General features: G+C 43.3%; 1 pseudogene; it reads right to left on the reverse strand.

The window, feature by feature from the left end:
• Positions 1-3,953: 3,953 nt before the first annotated feature.
• On the reverse strand, positions 3,954-4,430 carry LOC108490439 (annotated as a pseudogene).
• Between the last annotated feature and the right edge of the window lie 2,091 nt (positions 4,431-6,521).

Consider the following 6,521-nt stretch of genomic DNA (forward strand, 5'->3'; position numbering starts at 1 on the left):
AAAGAAATGAGAACGTCTATGAATGGACACAGCAGGTTAGGACCTCAGGAAGAGGAACAGAGGAAGACTGGAGAAAGGCGAAGCATTCCAGCGGAGGGAGGAGCTTCTGAGACTAGGAAAGCTCCTCAGTGCAGACACAGAACCAGGCAGGGAATAGACAGAGCTTCTCAACCTTGTCTACTGAAAAGGTGGAACAGAAGGCTCTACACTTTGGGAGTGAAGCACTGCGCTGTACATTGCAGGGTATGAAGCAATATTCCTGACCTTTACCCATCAGAAATCATCTCCCACAACTCCCAGGTAGTGAGAACCAATCAAATTTTGAGACTTTGCCAAATTCCCCTGAGGGCATAAACATACCTGGTTAAGAAATACTGCCTTAGGTAAAGATGTGACAGAAACTGGGTATGGCTAAATGGGAGTCTGGTCAGGTGCAGAGTAAGAAGAGGAGGCCATTGACCAGAGGAAACGTGAACGGACACTCACGACAAGTGGTCTCTCACCAACTCCCTCCAATGTGGACTCTGACAACACTACAGCACATGGAGCCCAGTTGGGAACCCATGAAGGAGGGCCAGTAAAGAATGCCCAGAAGAACATCTACAGGAGGCAAGGACGGACTCTAGAACTAAGCAGTTTGGCAAGGTCAAACCCTAACTCCCTTTTCTCTTTTGAGTAAAAGGAAGTGAGAAAGGAAAACATAGTAATGCCATAGGGAAGTCAAGAGCCTGGAAATTGCAAATCTGGGAGAGCTGTGGGGATCTGGATTAGGAGAAATCCTGATCTACGATGTGCTGGTGGAGCAATGCCATCCTTGTCCTCTCAGGCCAGCCCCCATCCCCTCATTTTTCATTCATGGCCTGCTGTTGCCCAGGAGAAGTAGAAAGGGAGCTGGGACACATATTCCTGAGAGGTAGAAAGGAAAGAGGAGAAAGAGGGCGATGATGGTGAGAGGATTTGGAGGTACAAGAGAAATCTGTTGACAGAGTTCATAAACGAGACTATGTTTCTCAGTAAAAAGGACAACAGGTAGAACCAGGGCAGGAATTGAGCAAAGGAAAATGGCAGAGATAGGGCAGAGCAATTCTGAGGAAGGCACATTACATGAGTTAACATATCTGTTGTTCACGGTATCATATAATACCTAAATATGGAGTAGCTATTATAAACTTTTGATAATAGAGGAAAGTGAAGTATAAAGAGGCAAATTTACAGACTAAGGGACCTTGCAGTATGGTCAGCACCCCAGGCTTGGTTGTTGGGTTTCTCCTTGCTGTGCCTCCTCAGCTCCTGCACATCCCCAGTTTTGTTCCACATGGCTGGGGCTGTTTGCTTACAGTCCTGTCTGCTCCAGTAAACTAGAGTGTCAAGGTTGTATTTGGGGTTCCAGGTCTTCATCATTTCCTTATGTGCCAGGCACAGGCCTTGCAGCTAGCAAGGAAGCAAGTGAGAGTTAATGTTGAGGTGAACAAAGGACCAGAGGCCAGCTGTATGAATTCACAGCAGCACTGATGAGCACACCCCGTTACATAACTGCCCCTCCTGCTATGTTCGGCAGCCACTAGAGGAAAGCAGAGCTGGCTTTCCATTCCTGAGCTATATGTAATCCAAACTTTGAACAGGGGAGCAACTCCACAGCTCTATCACATAAAATATTAAAATATTCCCCCCTAACTCTCCAGCATTCTTTCAAGTGTTGCTATAAAGTAACCCTGTTTGGATATTAAAATATTTAAGATTTGGATAATTTACAAACATCTCCTATCTTGAAAACATTGTTTCTTGTTCCACTTTGGAAAACAAGCAAAGGCAAGGTAAAAATGAGATGCTGAGGGGACAGTTGGCATAGATACAGCCCTTGACATTACAACCTTAAGACTCCAATACTAAAGGAGGACAGGTATTTCCCTTTGGTGACTCAGTAGGAGATAGTCAATTAGCTGATACCAAGTAGTACTGATACTCTGGTTTGAGTTCTTTGCCATCTGTTTCCTAGGATCTAACCCTGGGATCCATGTCCTCAGACTGAAGGATGAACACTGCATTGAAAGACTCATTCATTTGTCCTGGGGCTGGACTAAAGCTGAGTGCTGCAGAATAAATTCCTTTATCAGATACAGTTACCTGAAAAACATGTTTTCCTGAGACCACTCAGAGCTTGTATTTATTAAAAAATGATCTCATCAATTCATAGCAGTCATATATGGTTTTTTGGTTTCAGAATTTGTGTTCCTATGAATTATTACACACACATCAAACATTTAAAATTACATTTTAGGGGACTGGCAAGAGAACTCAGTGGGTAAAGGTACTTGCTACCAAGCCTGATGACCTGAATTTGATCACTGGAACCCATATGGTAGAAGGAAAGAACTGACTCACACAAGTTGTTCTCTGACGTCCGCACAAGCACCATGGCACACATTCCCACATACATACACAACACAAAAAAATAAATGTAAAAAATCAATCAAATCACCTTTTTCAGTTATATACATTCATGGTTTGCCAATTTGATTGAGCCTTACCCCAAAGCAATTCTTGCATCATGGTCAGATTTCAAGAAATGAAACCATGGTATCTGATGTTTTTGCATTATAATGGTTTAAGAAGGAAAAGCAGTCTTCCTAAATATTATCTGTATTGGCATTAATATTAGCATTAATAGTAGTGGTAGTATGCTTAGAGGCATAAACTCTCATAAAGAATATGTACACAAGACTGAATGCTATGAAGCAAGCCTGGAATTGTAGCACTTGGGAGGCAGAAGTAGGAGGATCGCCACAGGTTTGGGGCCAGCCTGGTCTATATAGCAAGTTCCAGGTTGGCCAGGAACACAGCCGTGATTCAAATTCAAAACAAACAAATACACAAAATGACAAAATGAGTGTGGATGCTTTCTTTTTTTTTTTAAACTCACCATGTAGATCAGGTTGGCCTCGATCTCACAGAGATTCTGCCTCTGCCTCCCAAGTGTATGGAAACATTTTGGACTTGTTCAACACTGGGTTGCTCCATTTCAGCATGTACACTCTAAGAGCAGTATGCTATGTTTTGATTCAGATAAAAGCGGGTTCTGTCTCCAACTCAACTAGTGCAAGTCACTTGGGGTCTTGGGTGAACCTCTGAAACCTCAGTTTTCTTAGGTGCACCGAGTGCAAACAGGATAGAGTTCACTATCACATTCGACATGATGTGTATGTGAAAGCATCCATCCATCTCCCTGGACTCCTCTTCCTCTACCCAGGAAAACCCTGAGCACTGTTCCTCTCTTCCTACCTGCTGCAGAGACTTCAGTGATCTACATTACCTGTACCCTTTCTTCCCCATATGGTTCTCTGAGTCAACTGTATCCACCTTCCCAGGATACAGCTCACTGTCTCTGGTACCTCACTGTAGGAACTGTTTCAGCCTGGTGTAATGATCTTTCCTTAGTCTGGTCCAACCTGCCCTTTCTGAGCTCACCGTACCTTGTCAACCTACTCCTCATCTCAATTCTTCCCAGGCCAATCTCCTGCCTCAGGCATTTCCATAGCTTTATGGCCTACAGGAGAAATCCCAAGCTGTTTCCCATCATACTTAAAATGCAATGTGTGGTCCTGGTCCTCTACAGTTTTGCTCCCTTCCCTACTCTTATTTTATATTCAGGTATAATTCTACTTTTAGTACCCCAAATTCCAGATTATGTTATCACTCTCTAAATTTGTTCTTCTTTGCCCAGAAACTTTAAAAAAGTTCACCCATGTCATGCAATGCCCTCAGAGGTCAGAAGAGGGCACTGGATTCCCTGGAACTGGAGTTATAGACAGTTGTTAGCCACCCTGTAGGTGCTGGGAATTGAACCTGGGTCCTCTCCAAGAGCAGTCAGTGCTCTCGACAGCTGAGCCATCTCTCCAGTCCATCAGAAACTTTCTTTTTTTTTTAGTTTTTGAAACCAGGACACTTATTTTATGACTGATCACTGAAACCCTCAAGATGAACTGGACACTGCAACAGCTGCTTTCTTGGGTTTCAGTGTCATTCCTTCATGGAATCCATGTCTGAATCTGCGACAAACAATTTTCAGGTGCTTCATCTGCCCAGTCCCGGTAGTATTTTGTCTCTTAGCCTTGGCACTCCAGTTATACTTTCTCTTGTGCTCAGCAGGGTAGCCACATTTGCCACAGGTCAACTTCTAAAGGTGGCAGACCTTAGAGACCCAAAGGCAGCACAAAGTGTACATCTTATTGCGATGTTTTCCAAACAGTGACATTCCCTTCATCATCTTGCTTCTGCCACCAAAGTCAAAGAGTGAAACTTTTTTTTTAAAGAGAAGAAAGCTTTTAAAGTGAAGTTTGCTGCTGGTGGTGGTGGTGGTGCTGCTGCTTCCTCTTGTTCATCCTCTTTTTTGTGGGGGGTGGGGGAGGACAGGGTTTCCCTGCATCCTCAGCCTGTCTGGAACTCACTATGCAGACCAGGCTGGCCTCAATCTCAGAGATCTGCCTGCCTCTACCTCCAGAGTGCTGGGATTAAAGGCATGGGCCACCAAGTATACTACAAGGGGCGGTAACAGGAGTACCAACTGTCCCTGGAAACTTTTCCCTTGTCCACTTGGCAAACTCCTAGACAGTCTCCAGACTTTACTCAAATTCCCTCATTTCTGTCATCCACTCTTGTCAAATACTGTGACTTGTATGTTTTTCTATTACTGCACCTGCCCCAGTCATGTAATGCTTTTTCATGTTTTCTTATAATTCACTAACATATAAATGTCGTTTGGAAGATGGCCAACAGTCTTGCACAGCAAAATCGGGGAGCATTTGTATGCTGAACAGAAGCCGTCCTGCTGGGCAAAACAGATGCAATGCAGGGGACAAATGCTCGAGCACAGCCTGCTGGGACCACAGAACAGCAGAAGATTCTACTATATTCCTGTTTAAAATATTCATGTCTGACAAAGCACAGAAAGAGAAACCCTTTTTATGTGGTTATAGCTCGCTCTAGCAAGTCGGTTACATCTACCAGAAGTCAGTGAAGCTCAAAGCATGGCTCCCCCACTTCATTCTTGTCTAAGGCCCTTGCTTTGTGGAATGGACGTGGCAATCGCTTTTGCAGTTTTTGGCGATGCCAGTTTATGGCTATGTTTTTCTGTTCACTGAACTGGCTCATTTCTTCAAGAGAACAAACTGTTCTGCACTGAAGCAGGAATTGGCTGGGTTCTAACAAAAAGATTTTCCCCCCTGACAGTGTTTTTGCAAAAGACCCAAGTCAATTTATAGCCAAGTAACAAAAGGTCAGAAAGGTTAGTCAAGCAATGGGCGTAATTCCTGTGTGTCACAGCCAATAAAGGAAATGGGTGGGAATAAATACTATGCAATTTTAACCTGAAATTATTTGTGTGAAACTATTATTGTAAACTACATAAAATGGCCCATGGCTTCCAATATTAAGAATTTCTCTGCTTTTTTTGAAGGCACACTGACTGTGGAGGACCTGAGATGACCTCAAGTCCCTCACTTGCAAAATAAATAATGTCAAATTTTTTCCCCACACACATTTATGAAAATATTTTGTCATTGCTTTGCAATCCTGAAACTGAAATCTCACATTAAAAAATTAAATAGCCCACAATTAACTGATAAATTTGCATAGTTGGATTTACAATAAAATCCTTGCCAACAGGGAGATAGCACGGACCAAAAAGCTAAGAAAAGTCCCCCAAATAACAGTTTGTTTGAATTGTGCTAGAGGTATGACAAATTATTATTCAGTGAGCATAAGAACAAGAACAGCCCACCTTTAAAGCAGACACAAAAAACTTATACCACCAGCTAAGCAGTGGAAGGCAGATGATTTAACCACCTGTCCTGGGTAGCTAACCAGGCCCAAATCCATGGGTCTGTGGAGTAAGAACACTTTTCAGATTCTGAGGCTGTTGGAAGGCCTCCTCCACAAGTCTGTCTCCCACTTCATGAAATCTAATGTTGTAATCATTCAAAACACATACTACCCAAAAGATGAATGACTAAATAGACCACTGCCATGAGCTAGACAACACGGTATAAACTCATTTCTCACCCCATTTCCCTAGAAGTATAATTATAAACGCTGGAGAGATAAAGGAAAATGAACCGAGGACTGCGGAACACACAGTATCTGGCTATCTTGGGCTAGCCTTCCTTCATATAACAGAGAAACGTGGCAATTTCAGTATTTTCCAATCCCCAATCTAGCAACAAAAGGCAGCCTAGGACTGAATGGGAGTTCTACTGACAGTATCAAAGCAACTGTCAACACAGGAACTAGCAGAACACCTCAGGACCCCATTGACAATAAGTCAGTCTGGGAAAACACTCTCATCCTCTCTACAGGACTCCCAAGGAGTGCCCTTCATCCTAACAGAACAGAGACTTCCTCTCTTACCTACAAGTCCCAGGCAGCATGGCCTGGAGAAACTCCCTACTTACCCTTAAGATTCTATCAACAGGGCCCAGTGGGAGTCCTAGCAGTATCACATTAAGCAAGCAAACCAAAGAGTTTGC

Source organism: Nannospalax galili, unplaced genomic scaffold, assembly GCF_000622305.1.
Source record: "Nannospalax galili isolate Female #2095 unplaced genomic scaffold, S.galili_v1.0 C50133331, whole genome shotgun sequence".
In the NCBI taxonomy this organism is placed as follows: Eukaryota; Metazoa; Chordata; class Mammalia; order Rodentia; family Spalacidae; genus Nannospalax; species Nannospalax galili.